Consider the following 17,084-nt stretch of genomic DNA (forward strand, 5'->3'; position numbering starts at 1 on the left):
AATTACCAACCATCTGAAGAAATAGGATACTACCAGTGCCTTGAAGGCACCTCTGTGTTCCTCTTAATCCCATCCCCCATCGCCTTCCACACTGCTACAACTACTACCTTGAACTTTTTTCTTTTTACCATTCCCTTATTATTCTTTTTAATTTTACTATAAATATATCAGTAGTTAATAAAAAGAGAAACAATCACTATCTTTAACCTCTTCACAGGAGCATGAGAATACTTGAACAACCACACTCCCCTATTTTAGCTCTGCCTTGAATTAAACATTATCATTGTTTCTCTTCTATGTTGACGTTTGTTTAGAATTACTCAGATACTTACCTTTTTGGGGGGGACATCATTCATTGTGGCACCTCAAACCTTTCCTCTGGGACAATCATCTGGTTACCTGAAGTATTTGCTTTAGTAGAGGCATTTCTGTTAGAATGCAAAATATGTTTCCCTGTTTCAAAAACCTTGTGTTCTACAAAATCAGACACTGAAAACAAAAAGACTTATGGGAAAAACAGAGTTGGAGCAGACGACCCAAAACTCAAAACTCAAAACTTGTGACCAAAGCACTAAAAAACAGTAACAATTCTAATACAGTATCAGCACAGTTAAATCTCTACTGACATCGCATCTAAAGTCAGTCTCTTCTTTGCAGACTTAAACCCTGGAACCACACTTCCTTTTTCCCGAGATGTAGAATCTTGAGGGCATTTGCTTTAAATAGAGAGCAGCTCCATCAAAATCTTATGCAGATTGTAGCTTATTCATCAAACAAAGGTTTGTTTGTTTTTAACTGAGGGAAAAGTGTTGGCAGCTTCTTCACCTGTACTGTCAGCTTCTTCATCCACGTGTGGTTTCATTAGATAGCTTAACATTGTGGGAAGTTTCAAAAGTCTTTGAAGCCCCTAAACCAGCAACTAACTGCCCAAAAAGAACGCACTTTCACAGAGATTTCAGCTTTTTAAAAGGTCCTCAAGTTGATAAGGCTTTATCTTTAATTGTAAGAAAACATCTATCTGATTTTTGTTTTCAATTCACTTTGTATTCACTTGCTATTGCTTGATGATGAAAAATACTAAGGTGACAGGAAAAATTATGTACAAAAATGCAAATTCCATCTGGCACTCACACAATTCCCTATTTACCATCGCATAAGAGCTAATTGATGGTACAGAAACTCTCTGTAGCAAAGCATGTTATGTTTCTCATAAGGCTCTGTTGGTAGTAAAGTCTTAGTTTTGTCTGAAATTATCTTCATTTTCATTCTTAAGACAGAGTTTTTCTGCATATACAATTCTAGGTTGAGAGTTACTTTCTCTCAGGTCCTTGAAAATATTACTCTTTGGCTTTCTGGCTTTCATTGCTGCTTTTACGTCTAATTTCTGCTTTTTTAGGGAATTCTTTTTCTTTGGCTGTTTTTAAGATTTTTTCCTTTTCTTTGGTTTTCTGCAATTTCAGTTTGATGTATTTAGGTATGACTTCCTTTCGGTTTGCTTGGGATTTAAGTTTTTCACTAATTCTGGAAAATTCTCAGTCTTCATTTCTTCAAATATTTCCTCTTCTCCATTCTCTATTCTCTTTTTCTGGAACTAAGATCAGACCGTCATACTCTTCTCCATGTTGCTATCCCTCATTTTCACATTTTCCATCTTTGTGTGAACTGCATTCTAGATAATCTCTTCAGATCTCTTACTAGTTCACCAATTCTCTTGTCACTTAACCCACTGCTTCATCTATCCACTGAGTTTTACATTTCAATTACTGTACTATATCTTTCATTTCTAGAAATTCGACTTGGTCGTTAGCAAAATGTTTATTTTTTAAAAATAGTTCCTTGTTTTGTACTTATATTTGCTATCTCCTCTTTAATTTCTTTACAGATACCAAAAATATTTTCTATTCTATTTTCTGATAATGCAAATTTTTGAAATCTCTGTTTCCTTGTGCATGTTGTGATCTTTTAAAATTTGTTGTGACAGTGACCTCTTCCTTGGAACTTTACCTTTGGGGATTGTTGGAACCTTAGGTTGAATGTGAGTTTTCCTGGATCGGATCTGCATTTGCTTCTACCATGTGCTTAGAAGCTTCCAATCTGGGATCACTTTTAGATATATTTTCAGCTTGTGTTTTTTATGTGAATTTGGAGCACAGATCAGCATGGAGTTACACATTTTTAGTGGGACGCTCCTCTCCCCCAGCCAGCACCATAGTTGAGATAGGTGTGGGTGCAGGCCCCATCTGCAGCTGCCACGCTGGGCTCCAGCTTTGTGTGGGTGAGGGAGGATGAATGCTCCTGAGACTTCTGCCCACCTGGACCAGCTCCAGCGCAGCCCCCTATGCTCTCAGGGCCTCAGAATGACTCTCAAGCTCACAGGTGTTTTGCAGAAGCCTCCAGGGTGAAGGCCAGCTTGAGTGCATATTTATCTCCTCTGCTCAGTTTGGTTTTGGTGTCCAATGACTTCCTGTTTTCTTCACAGAAAAAAGGTACATTTAAAAAGACTTAAAATACTGTTTTCATCTTGGCATAAGTGAGAGAATTGTTCACTGAATCTTGTCTACCATACTGCTAGAGACTGAATCTAATGCCCCAGTTTTTACATCCTCACAGAATTCTTCCTGATTTTCTAGGCTTATGATGATGTTATAATGAAATAAATAACTTAAGGCCTTCAGTATTTTCCAGTTGGCTATAGGGGCTGAAATTTCTATACAGTATTGAAGGTATAATGGGAAAGTAGGAATTACCAGCTACTAAATTTTACTGTATCACAGCATGAACCTGATTTTATACTAAATTCAGCAAGGTAGTTTTCTACTTCAAGACCACTTTTAAAAAAAATCTCTAATTTTCCTTTCCTCTCCCATACTCAAAATTCAGTTCTAAATACACAGTAAATATATGTGTATAAGGTTTCTCTAAATCATCTTTAATTTAGTTAATAATTTACTTCTCATTTATGATTTTGGAAAATCATTTTTTCACATGTAAGATTGACTTCTTAAGACAAATACTTATGTATTCTAAATGGGCACAGGAAGGAGTACAGGAGAAAGCCCTCTTGTGAGCCTCAGGAACAGAAGTACAGAAAACAAGAGAAGAGGCGCTCACACACGTGAGTCCACTTCTCAGGCAGCTGATGGACAACGATTACAGAACTCCAAACAGTGAGTCTCCAGACCACATCGTTCATTTACACCTTTCCTATGTCAATCTGTATCAGTTTTCCTGTAAATGTTTTAACTAGAAATGTGCCATAATTTGAAGGGTAAAAGTTTAAAAAAATAATAAAAAGGACAGAAAAGGTATTAAATTATCTGTTGCCTTATGAACTAGTGTACATTTTGGAACCTGGTTTTCTCCATGTGTTTTAAATAAAGTTTGAGATTTTTTTCTCATGCTAGTTTAGAAAATTAACTAATTTCAGTAAAAACATATTCAGAGTCTAAAGTATAACATACCATTGTTCCAGTTGAGAATGGTAAAATGTCTTTCATTTTCATTTCGTGAGCTTCAGAGCGTACATACACACACAGGTACATTCACACACTTCTTTTTTGAACAAAAAACAGCATTACTGAATCTGAACATCCATTTATTAATCAAATTGATATCAGCTTAATGTTTGGCTGCCTCCAAAGACCAAATCCATTCCTAAAAGACAAATATACCCCAACTCTAACAATATCCAAAATTGTGCTGAGATAAATTCTCAAGGAAAAATCTTCCAAATATTTTGTTTTTTTAAAATTGAGATTCATAATAGTTTGCATCATTGTGAAATTTCAGTTGTACATTATTTCTTGTCTGTCACCACATAAGTGCTTCCCTTCATCTCGTGCCCACCCTCCAGCCCCCTTCCCCTGGTAACCACTGAACTATTTTCTTTGTCCGTGTGTTTGTTTATGTTCTGCATATAAGTGAAATCATATGGTGTTTGTCTTTCTTAGTCTGGCTTATTTCGCTTAGCAAATAATACCCTGCAGGTCCATCCATGTTGTTGCAAATGGGAAGATTTTGTCTTTTTATGGCTTAGTAGTATTCCATTGTATATATGTACCACATCTTCTTTATCCAGTCATTGGTCGTTGGGCACTTGGATTGTTTCCATGTTTGGCTATTGTGCATAGCGCTGCAATGAACACAGGGGTGCATATGTTACTTTGGATTGTTGATTTCAAGTTGTTTGGGTAGATACCCAGTAGTGGCATAGCTGGGTCACATGGTAGTTCTATTTTTAGTTTTTTGAGGAATCTCCATACTGTCTTGCATAGTGGCTGCACCAGTTTGCATTCCCGCCAGCAGTGGATGAGGGTTCCCTTTTCTCTACATCCTGTCCAACATTTGTTGTTTTTGGTCTTGGCAATTACAGCCATTCTGACTGGTGTAAGGAGATATCTCATTGTAGTTTTGATTTGTATTTCCCTAACAATTAGTGATGTTGAGCGTCTTTTCACGTGCCTGTTGGCCATCTGTATATCTACCTTTGAAAATGTCTGTTCATATCCTCTGCCCACTTTTTGATCGGGTTGTTTGTTTTTGTTGAGGTGTGTGAGTTCTTTATGTACTTTGGATATCAACCCCTTGTTTGATAAATGATTTGCAAATATTTTCTCCTAGTTGGTGGGTTGTCTTTTCATTTTGTTGATGGTTTCCTTTGCTTTGTAGAAGCTTTTTAGTCTGATGTAGTCCCATTTGTTACCTTTTTCTTTTGTTCCCCTTACCCGAGTAGACACGGTATTCAAAAAGATGTGGCTAAGACCAAAGTCAAAGAGTGTACTGCCTGTTTTTTCTTGTAGGGGTTTTACGGTTTCAGTTCTTACATTCAAATCTTTAATCCATTTGGAGTTAATTTTTGTGTGTGGTGAAAGATAATGGTCTACTTTCATTCTCTTGCATGTAGCTGTCCAGTTTTCCCAACACCATTTATTGAAGAGACTTTCCTTTCTCCATTCTTTGCTCCTTTGTCAAAGATTAACTGTCCATAGATGTGTGGTTTTATTTCTGGGCTTTCAATTTTGATCCATTGATCTGTTTGTTTTGGTGCCACTACCACGCTGTTTTGATTACTGTAGCTTTGTAGTATGTTTTAAAGTCAGGGTTGTGATACCTCCAGCTTTGTTCTTTTTTCTCAGGATTGCTTTGGCTATTTGGGGTCTTTTGTTGTTTCATATAAATTTTTGAATTCTTTGTTCTATTTTTGTGAAGAATGTCATTGGGATTCTGATTGGGATTGCACTGAATCTGTAGATTGCTTTAGGTAGTATGGACATTTTGACTATGTTTCTTCTTCCAACCCATGTGCATGGAAAATCTTTCCATTTCTTTACATCTTCCTCAATTTCTTTCAGTAATGACTTATAGTTTTCAGTGTACACATCTTTCACCTACTTGGTTAAGTTTATTTCTAGGTATTTTATTCTTTTTCTTGCAGCTGTAAATGGGATTGTATTCTTGATTTCTTTTCCTGCTAGTTCATTGTTAGCGTATAGGAATGCAACTGATTTTTTAAAATTGATTTTGTACCCTGCAACTTTGCTGTAGTTGTTGATTATTTCTAGGAGTTTTCTGGTGGATTCTTTAGGGTTTTCTATATATAGAATCACATCATCTACAAATAGTGAAAGTTTCACTTCTTCCTTTCCAATTTGGATTCCTTTTCTTTTTCTTGCCTAACTGCTCTGGCCAAAACCTCCAGTAATATGTGGAATAAGAGTGGTGAGAGTGGGCACCATTGTCTCGTTCCTGTTCTCAGAGGAATGTCTTTCAGTTTTTCCCCATTGAGTATGATGTTGGCTGTGGGTTTGTCATATATGGCCTTTATTATGTTGAGGTACTTTCCTTTAATACCCATTTTATTGAGAGTTTTTATCATAAATGGATGTTGGCTCTTGTGAAATGCTTTCTCTGCATCTATTGAGATGATCATGTGATTTTTATTCCTCATTTTGTTAATGTGGTGTATCACACTGATTGATTCATGGATGTTGAAGCATCCCTGCGTCCCTGGAATGAATCCCACTTGATCATGGTGTATGATTCTTTTAATGTATTGCTGTATTCAGTTTGCCAATATTTTGTTGAGGATTTTTGCATCTAAGTTCATCAGTGATATTGGCATGTAGTTTTCCTTCTTCGTGTTGTCTTTGTCTGGTTTTGGTATCAGGGTAATGTTGGCCTCACAGAATGTGTTAGGAAATGTTCCCTCTTCTTCAATTTTTCAGAATAGTTTGAGGAGAATAGGTACTAAATCTTCTTTGAATGTTTGGTACAATTCTCCAGAGAAGCCATCTGGTCTTGGACTTTTGTTTTTTGGGAAGTTTATGATTACTCTTTCAAGCTCTGTACTTGTGATTGGTCTGTTCAGATTCTGTTTCTTATTGATTCAGTTTTGGGAGGTTATATGAGTATAGGAATCCATCCATTTCTTCTAGGTTATCAAATTTGTGGGCATACAGTTTTTCACAATAGTCTCTTATAATCCTTTGTATTTCTGCCGTATCTGTTGTAATTTCTCTTTCATTTCTAATTTTATTTATTTGAGCCTTCTCTCTTTTTTTCTTGTTGAGTCTGGCTAAGGTTCTGTCAATTTTGTTTATCTGCTCAAAGAACCAGCTGTTAGATTCATCAATCCTTTTTACTGCTTTTTTAGTCTATATTTCATTTATTTCTGCTTTGATGTTTATTATTTCCCTCCTTCTGCCGACTTTGGGCTTTATCTGTTCTTCTTTTTCTAGCTCTGTTAGCTGTATGTTAAGATTACTTATTTGAGATTTTTCTTGCTTGTTGAAGTGGGCCTGTGTTGCTATGAATTTCCCTCTCATGACTGCTTTTGCTGCATCCCATAAGAATTGGTATGTTGTATTTTCATTTTCATTTGTCTCCAGTTATTTTTTAATTTCCTCTTTGATTTCTTCAATGATCCAATGGTTGTTCAATAGCATGTCCACATATTTCCGACTTTCCCAGTTTTGTTCTTGTGGTTGATTTCTAGCTTCCTAGCATTGTGGTCAGAAAAGATGGTTGGGATGATTTCAATCTTCTTGAATTTATTGAGGCTGCCTTGCTATCCAACATATGGTCTATCTTTGAGAATGTTCCATGGGCACTTGAGAAGAACGTATATTCCGCTGTTTTTGGATGGAATGCTCTATATATGTCCATTAACTCCATCTGGTCAAGTGTTTCATTTAAATCTGCAATTTCCTTGTTGAATTTCTGTCTGGATGATCTGTCCCTTGAAGTAAGTGTGGTGCTGCGGTCCCCTACTGTGATTGTGTTGCTCTTAATTTCTCCCTGTAGGTCTGTTAATAATCGCTTTATGTACTTTGGTGACCCTGTGCTAGGTGCATATATATTAATAAGTGTTATGTCCTCTCGATGGAATTTCCCTTTTATCGTTAAATACTGCCCCTCCTTGTCTCTCATTGTCTTTTTTAACTTGAAGTCTGCCTTGTCTGATAAAAAGTATGGCAACCCCTGCTTTCTTTTGTTGGCCATTAGCTTGAAGTATTGTCTTCCATCCCTTCACTCTAAGCCTATGTTTGTCTTTGTAGCTGAGGTGCGTTTCCTGGAGGCAGCATATTGTTGGGTCTTGTTTTTTAATCCATCCAGCTACTCTATGTCTTTTGATTGGAGAGTTCAGTCTATTTACATTTAGAGAGATTATTGTTATATGAGGGCTTAATGCTGCCATTTTATCTCGTTTTCTAGTTGTTCTATGATTCCACTGTTTCTCTTCCTTTCCATTTCTGACTGCCATTTCATTTTGTTGGTTTTCCAAGAGGGATTTCTCAGTTCTCTCTCTTTGTGAATTGTGGTTTTGCTCTGATTTTTTTGTTTAGTGGTTACCGTGAGGATTGTATGAAAGATATTGGAGATGAGACAGTCCATTTTCTCATAGCCTCTTATCGCCATTAACCTAAGCAAGTTCCTTCCATTTCCTCTCCCCTTCTGGGTAATTGCTGTTACACAATGTTCTGTTTTTAATTTCCTGAGTTTGTGGCTAAGTTGAAGTGTTTATCATTGCTTCTGATGCTTTCTTTCCCTTTCTCTTTTAAGTTGTAATTGAGTCTTTACCTTCCTATTCTGGTAGAGAGCTGCAGGTTTCTGATCATGTCTGTCTATTTACCTTCTTGCTCAGAGCTTTGTAGACCTTTGCCTTTTTGTTGCCAGTGTGAGGGCATCTTTAATTATTTCTTGTAGGGGAGGTCTGGTGGCAGTGAACTCCCTCAGCTTTTGTTCATCCGGGAAAGCTTTCACTTCTCTATTGTATCTGAGGAAAAGTTTTGCTGGATAGAGTATTCTTGGCTGAAAGTTTTTGTCTTTCAGTATTTTGAATATATTATTCCATTCTCTCCTAGCCTGTGAGGTTTCTGCTGAGAAATCTGCTGAAAGCCTGACGGGGCTTCCTCTGTAGGTTATCTTCTTGTACCTTGCTGCTCCTAATATTCTTTGTTTATCCCAAACTTTTGCCGTTTTTACTATTATATGCCTTGGAGAGGGTCTTTTCACATTGATAAAGTTGCGCATACGATTAACTTCATTTATCTGTAAATCTGAAACCATCCCCATGTTTGGGAAGTTCTCAGCAATTATTTCTTTGAATAAGCTCTCTGCTTCTTTCTCCCTCCCTTCTCCCTCTGGGATACCTATAATCCTTATGTTGCTTTTCCTAATTGAGTCAGATATTTCTTGAAGAATTCCTTCATTTTGAAAAAATCTTAGTTCTGTCTCCTCCTCCACCTGTAGAATTTTTACATTTTTATCCTCAAGAAGACTAATTCTTTCCTCCATAAGATCAATTCTATTTCTTAATGATTCTAGATTATTATTTGTGTTTTTCATATCCAGAATTTCTGCTTGATTTTTTTTATAGTTTTAATCTCTTTGGTGAAGAGATCCATTTTGTTGCTGGGCTCCTTGAACTGTCTTTCTGTGTTTTCTTGTAAATCGTTGAGTTTCCTTATGATGGCTATTTTGAATTCTCGGTCATTTAGCTTGTATATTTCTGTATCTTCCATGTTGGTTTCTGGAGAATTGTCATTTTCCTCCTGGTCTGAATTGTTGCTGCAGTTTCTCATGGTGTTTGATGAACTAATCTTTTGTTGTGGCATTTGTGGTATTCTTAGGATGCAGATTCCCCCTGTTACCGCTAGCGGGGAGCAGGAGTAGTGTTTCTGGCCGTACCCCATCTGCTGGAAGCTGTGGGGGTATTATGGGTGCTTGCCCCAGCCTGGGATGCATTCAGGCACTTGTGTGGACTGTCCTTGTCAGGCGGGGCTTCCTCACTAGGCTAGGGCCACTCTTTGGTGCCTCAGGGGCACTCTGAGCTCCCCCTCTCCACCGGAAAGTGATCACCAGTGGGCTCAAAGCTACCTCACCTATTCCCACAGCTGCCTGGGACATGTTCCCTCTTTGGGAGCACTCATGTGTGCCTGGAAGTGTTTGTCCCAGCACAAAAATCTGCTGAGGTCCCTTATGATCCACAGTCCGTGGTGCTACTGAGCTTGGTGGGCAGGGCTTCCAGGCAGAGACCTGAGCTATGGCTGCTCCTTGACAGCCCTGGGGCATGGTGGGCTCCCCCTCCCCGCCAGGAAAGTAAGTGCATGTGGGTTCAAAGCTGCCACACCTATTCCCACAGTTGCCTGGACTGGTTACCTCTTTGGGAGCACAGCTGCACTGTGAGCATTCATGCACACCTGCGAAGTATTTGCCCCAGCTTGGAAATCTGCTGAGGTCCCTGTTTACGATCTGCAGTCCGTGGGGCTGCTGAGCTTGGTGGTCAGGGCTTCCCTGCTGGGACCTGGGCTATGGCTGCTCCTTTACCGCACAGGGGTGTGGTGGGCTCCCTCTCTCCACTGGGAGATCAACCACGAGTGCAGGCTAAGGGTTACCGCCGCCTCCTCTTATGGTTGCCCTGCTGCGTGTTCCCACTTTCCAGGTGCTTGCACCAGGTTGGAGTGTTCGTGTTGCATGCACAGGGTTAGCGGGGAGAACAGGGTGTGCTCACCTGTCTCCATCACTTCCTGGGGGGCCAGTCCACCCACCCTCAGATTTATAGCTGCGTGTGTCTCTCAGGCATCCTGTTGTGCTGTGTGGGTTTCCTCTGTTGGTCAGTAAGTGTCCATTTAGTTATAACTCAAAAGGGAGAGCGAGGAAGGGACTAGCTCACTCAGCCATATTGCTGACGTCACTCCTCCCAAATGTTTTAAGTAATAGCAGCTCTATGGGAATAAATTGAATTGCAAACGAGGATTCTTCCTTATAAAATGATGTGACATTTGGAAGTGTAGCTGTGTTGGCTTAAACCTTAGTTGCATTACTTAACAGTAATAACAACCAACATTTATGTAATGCTTTTCTGTTTACAACTGATTTCTCAATCACTTTTCTCATTGGAGGTCTAACATAATCCTGTGAGATTACTCTGACGCAGAAGAGGAAAAGGTCCTTGATCTCTGCTCTTTTCCTCTTTCTGACAGCTGGAATGGTGGTGACCACAGTGCTCTTGGAAGCCCTCCATGTTGAAGATGGTGGAGCTTTTCAGCCTGGGCCCCTAGTGACTGTGTGGAATAAAGACACATACCATTGTGAATTGTTCACCCAGTAACTTTTTTTTTTCTTTTCAGAAGGGAAGCCCACCCGTTTCTACTCTCCCCTTTTTTTCTTTAAGATTTTATTTTTCCTTTTTCTCCCCAAAGCCTCCTGGTACATAGTTGTGTATTTTTAGTTGTAGGTCCTTCTAATTGTGGCATGTGGGACGCCGCTCAGTGTGGCTTGATGAGTGGTGCCATGTCTGCGCCCAGGATCTGAACTGGTGAAACCCTGGGCCACCAAAGTGGGGCTTGCCAACTTAACCTCTCGGCCATGGGGCCGACCCCTCTTTTTTTTTTAAATATGGTTTTAAGGTATCCTTTTTTTGGTGAGAAAGATTGGCCCTGAGCTACCATCTGTTGCCAATCTTCCTCTTTTTTCTTGTTTTTTTCCTCCTCAAAGCCCCAGTACGTAGTTGTATATCCTAGTTGAAGATCTTTCTAGTTCTGCTGTGTGGGACGCTGCCTCAGCATGGCTGGATGAGGGGTGCTACGTCTGCACCCACGATCCGAATGGTGAAACCCTGGGCTGCTGAAAGGGAGCATGTGAACTTAACCAGTACACCACCTGGCTGACCCCACCTAGTAGTTTTTATGTGTGAGAGAAATAAACTTCTTTTTGTCCTTTAAACCATATTATTTGAAATCTTTCATTATATGACAACTTCATCTTTTACCATCTTTCTGAATTCACCCGTACCATTTACATACCATTTGTTATCACTCTATCCAGTAAACCATGTGGAGGCAAGCAAATGTTTGTCTCAGTCTTTGCAAATGAGTTGATTCAGTTGGTGTTTCCTGCAGCCTTTTTTCACTGCTACTCAATAGGTTACTTCCTTCTGTTGGTTCATTTCCCTCTGTACCTTTGAGGTTCATAACTGTCTCCTCCTGTGTTTAAAGCAATTAAAAAAATACTTAAAACTGTACATTTGCTGTCCATTTTTATACTCACTGAGCCACCACATCACGAATAAAATTTCCATTATTAGAATTAAGGGTAACAGTTCATAGGGGAAATATACAGCTTCATTTCTAGCTAATCAGCTACTGCTTGGAACAAGAACTCTCTTAGGGGTGTTTACCACTGAGTCACTATTGTAGCATTATAAATGCCTGAGTCACATACAATGTCATTACATTTGCAATACTGTTTAAAAATTAGCCTATTTAAGATATGATTCAAAGCAATAGTTGGTAAATATATCAAAGTGGTTCAGAAAAAAAATAACTATCTGTGATGAAAAACAATTCACATTCATTCATCTACTTAAATTTAAGCAATAAAAACAGAGAGGGAAGAAACCAGAAGCATTCTAGGGTTTAGGCTGCGAACACAAAGCATTTCACAGGCTCTCTATTTCTGCAGTTTTATGTAGGGCTAGCTGCTAAAATGACTGGGAAAATTGGTAGTCACACCTACTGTACAAGCTTGGGGATTAAGAATGGGAGAATTGTTAACTGAGTGACAGAGAACGAAGAGGACACGTTGCTATCATAGATTTGGAAGTCCCTTCCTTAAGGAAATGGTTGAGACGGTCTACACTTGATCACAGATTTACCTGGGTTTCTTGATCCGTAGAGGCTATGTTATTCATCTCTGTGGATGGTGCCAAATCTTCATGTTCAATTGTCTTATCTTCATTCTCCATGATTGATAATTAAGAGTAAGATGATAGAGGGAAAAGGAACAAGATCTGTTCTGAAGGAGAAACAGTATAGATATAGAATAGCAATTTGGGATTTAAATAAATGAATCAGACAGCAATTTGAGCCATTTAAAGGAATGAATTGTACTTATTTTTCCCCTTAGAACTCTGAATGGCTAAGATATTTTAGATTATTCTTAACTTTCAATTGCTAATCTTTTCTTTGATTACAATATATTATCCTATTGCTTATCTACCTTTTTATCTCTCTTAAAAAAGCCCTTGTTGACCATCATATGTTCATGATTTCTCTCCCATCCTGTTTTTTGAGTTATACTTTACACATTCCAGGCAATATTACTGTTAAATTGTCCTCTGTAATGGGCCAACTTGATGAAGCAGGAAAGCTCCAGGTAATTTTCCAATGTTGATAGAGGAAATGAGTCACCAAAGAGAAATCTATGGACTCCATCATTTTCAGAGAAACCAGAGTCACTAATTCCTGCCTGGCTCTTACTTCTGAATTAAAGTAAAAAAATACAACATTGATTGAGTAGCCACAATGTCTTAGACACTATAAGTGCTATGGTAGTCTCCTGCTGGTTATTATGGGTAACTCAAAGATTGCCAAAACACATTCTTTGTTTTCCATAGGCTTATGGTATGCCAGGAAACATAAACTTATACCAAGTAACTAAAAACTTGTAGGGCAGACCTACAAGGTTGGCTTCGTAAACACCCACTTCAACCTTTTCTCCCCTGGCTGCCCAGGCTATAGAGGCTGAAAAGCCACATAATCCAATTCTTAGCCATGTTTGCAGCTAGAGGTAGCCATGTGTCCCAGCTCTATGTAATGAAACATAAGTGGGAGTCCCTGGGAAGGGCTTTCATTCCCAAATAATAAGGGAAGGACTTTTGAGAATCATACTGTTTACTTTTCACCTCTAACATTTCCCTTTCTCCTTCCTTGGATGCAGATACACTACCTGGGGGACAGCAGCCCTCTTTCCACCAAGAGAATAAAAAGCCTTATACCAAAGAGAGTACAGAAGTGGAGTGGGTTCCCTGATGACATCCTTGAGTTGCTGCATCAGTCTTGGGCTGCCAAGCTTTGAGGTAATGGTTTAAACCACTATTAGTCAAGTTTTCTTTTTACTAGTAACCAAAGTTATTCCTAATGCAACATGTATGATGAATATTATAGTAGAGGTACAAACTACAAACCTAGGTAGGACCAAAGGAAAAATTATGTAAGATAAGGGAAAATCTAATTCAACACATATTTAAGTGCCTAATATGTGCCAGGCACTATGCTAGGCCATAAAGACAAAGATTAATTAGACAGGACTCCTGCCTCAAGGAATCATTTTCTGTTTAACAAAGTGCCAAGATGTTTGAATTTAAAATTTCAAAGAAAATTATATCCTTTCCACCACGACCACCATCACCACCACCATTTTTCTTCCTTACAAAACACAGTGTTAGCCAGAAAGGCATCTCAAAGAACCTTCAGCTTGATTTTTATTATGTATAATAAACATATGCATATATGATGACATATTATATATATGTATATATAATTTTTTGAATTAAAAAACTTACTCCAAAATTTAGACTCATAATGAGAAAGAACAGCATTTTGACAGGAAAATGTTGGGCTCAGAAAACCCTTGTCTTAAGGGCATAGAAGCATGAAAGCCAGTGGGGTGTGAGGGAAACTTTGCTGCTCCCACTTTGCATGTAGGAGGAGGCTGAGAGTAACGGGGGAGGAGGGTAGAGATTTGGAATATCACGTCCAAAACCATGGGGCTTGGCCTTTACCCTCTGTAGAGAATGACCCTTCATCTCAGAGTAAGTGACCAGGTCTGCTGGCTCTGGAGTTGGACAAACCTGGGTCTGAAGTTCAGCTCCATCATATACCAAATCGCTTAGCCTCTTTCTAACTAATTCCTTATCTACAAAATGGAGACGAGTAGTTCCAACCATGCACACGATAAGCATCCAACAGTGTTGGTTATAAGCCACTCATATTCCTTCTCTCTAATTATCATAAATCTCTAAGAATCCTTCTGCTTTTCCTATTAACCTTGAAGAATTTATTACTTAAGCCCATTGATTTTCTTTGACCATATTTTTTACTTCTTTCTGTCAAGGCCAGCTTCTTGATTAGGTGGATGTAACACTCACCACTGTCATTTCTTCACCTTTTTCTTTAGTAGAATTACATAGAAACTCTTGGGCAGCGCCACTAGAACTACCTCCACCAAATTCTCAAAATCAGCCAATTATGCTACTTACGAAGAGTATTTTTAAACAGCCAACAAGTACAACTGATTATTTCTAGTAGAGATAAACTATTAACTAAAATGAAGCCTTTGAGAATTTATTTTATTAATGTTATTCTGGTCCTTTTTAACATAAATGATCAAAACTTGGTGTGTTGCACAGTATATGATATTTGTGGAAATACATAGTTTTGTGTTTCAAAAAAATTTCCCTATTCTCCCCTAAACTCCACCATGAATGCTAAACTACTTATCTGCAATCAGAGCAGTATTACAAAGAGGAAAGGTAAAATAAAATGCCAGTCTTTTAGTAAGTCCAGTAAAGCAACTTACAGCTGCTCAGCTTTGTTTATTCTCTGCTGTTTTCATTTCCAAAAGAACACGTAAGCTATCGTCAGAAACCCACTTAAATTTAGAAAAATCACAAAAATGTAACTTTTACTTAAAGCAACTGTGTTCATGGCATTTACTGTTCATAGTCATTGGATCTTAAAATTACAATAGTATATCACCTATTAAGAAAGCAGTTTTGGCAAAGAAATCAGAAAATATGCAGAAATGACTTTTTTTTAAAGACTGGCACCTGAGCTACCAACTGTTGCCAATCTTTTTTTTTTTTCTGCTTTTTAACTCCCCAGATTCCCCCCAGTATACAGTTGTATATTTTAGTTGTGGGTCCTTCTAGTTGCAGCATGTGGGACGCTGCCTCAGCGTGGCCTGATGAGCGGTGCCATGTCTGCACCCAGGATCTGAACCAGCGAAACCCTGGGCCGCCGAAGCAGAGCGTGTGAACTTAACCACTTGGCCACAGGGCTGGCCCCCAGAAATGACTTTTGAAGGGCCAAAAGAAATGTGATGAAATCCATTAAAAAGTAGAAAGTTTATACCCCTTACTCAGAGAGAGGCTCTCCAGTCCTCATTCAGAGCCCATTAACTCTTATTTTGAAAACAACTCTAATGACTCTGCTCATCTGGTTTCCAAACCCTCAGAAGATAAGACGTTATAAATTAAAACAAACAAATGAAGAGATTGTAAAGAAGCAAACTGACAACAGCACGAGTGACAGCTGACAGTGAAAGAGATGGAAAAGAGCAATCTAGGTGTACAAAACGTGGGGATAAATGTCTTTTCCACAGGAGTATTTACAGTTTTGTCCTGCCAAGTGTCTCTTCCCCTCCTTTTTTGGCAACAGCACACTAATTTTCTCTTGTGGAATCCACAGCTCCCCTAGTCTCCATCCATGGTTCATGTGAGGCTCACGTCATCCTCACCTCCCCAACCCCCTACTGCACCAATGTTCCAGAGAGGGGGACAGGGCTAGACAATGAGGAGCTCCTTCCCTGGTCACACTGACTGTTCTAGGCATGAGCAAGTGACTCATACCTGGCTAATGAGAGTCAGCTTTATGGTGTTTCCTGGAATCACTGGGAAAGAGCTTGCTTTCTTTTAGAGTTGCTAAGCCCAGACTTGCTGTTGACAATCTTTGTGACATATAAGAAAAGCCTTCCAAAGAATGATCATAGAGCAAAGCAGATTCTGAATATGCAAAGAGAGAGAGAGAGAGAGAGCTCCAGATTAATACTCATATTGTTGGTACACCTAGAAGCAGCTCCTTTCAGTTAGGTGAGCCAATTAATTCCTCACCAGTTCGAGCTGGGTTCCTGTCACTTGCCACCAAATGCATCCTTCATAAGAACCTTCATACCTGAACTGCCCTGAAAGATCCCCAGTATTATAAGAGATGTTTAGAAAGGTGATTCTACATCTCCAAGAAAAAGAAAAGAAAAGAAAAGAAAATGATGTGGAGATATTTTCTGTTATTAAAGGCATTAAAATATATAATACAATTTAGAGATTTTCTTTAAAGAGAATGTTAAAATAAGCAAAAATCTGGTATTCAATAAAATAGGTGTCAGTTATCCAAAAAATAAATTTAAGTGAAATGCTCTTTCTTTAAACAATGTTGGTTAAATAAAATACTCTAGTTAATGGACCTTAATTATTTTTTCATTGTGTTCACGGAAGACTTTTGAAGTCCTCAGTCCCAGGGAAGTTTTAAGAGCTGTTAAGCATCTGAGATGCTGAGTATCTGGGATGGAAAAATGAAAAAGTGGGGAAATTCAGAGAAACTAGGTGGTTTCCAAGAAATTAAGAATCACAGGGTAATGGAATAAAAAAAGTTGGAAAGGTCTTTAGAAATATCCTAGTCTAATCTCTTTAACATTCAAATGAGAAAACTACTGCCTAGAGAAGCTAAGTAACTTTTTCAACTAATAGCCAATGTCAGCCAAGCCTCACAGTAAAACCGTGTAAAAACTTGTGAAATGAGTTGGTTCTTTAATCTGTATCATTGACTTCATGCATCGCTACCAAATCACTATATTATATTTTTACATTTTTGCTATAATATTTTATTTAAAATCCCACTCATATATACTCATAGTTAATTCTAAGTTTGAAAACACATTCCACAAGAAGTTTGAAAACATCTTCTACAAGCAAATACAAATATTTTTATTTTCTACCTTGTATTATGTTCAGCTTTACTCTTTCC

General features: G+C 38.5%; 1 pseudogene; it reads right to left on the reverse strand.

Annotated features, from left to right (window-relative positions):
* The window catches only part of LOC139043588 (sodium/hydrogen exchanger 9B2-like), a 54,539-nt pseudogene that overhangs the window by 29,682 nt on the left and 7,773 nt on the right, over positions 1-17,084 (reverse strand).

This window comes from Equus asinus, unplaced genomic scaffold (genome assembly GCF_041296235.1).
Source record: "Equus asinus isolate D_3611 breed Donkey unplaced genomic scaffold, EquAss-T2T_v2 contig_3, whole genome shotgun sequence".
Classification (NCBI taxonomy): domain Eukaryota; kingdom Metazoa; phylum Chordata; class Mammalia; order Perissodactyla; family Equidae; genus Equus; species Equus asinus.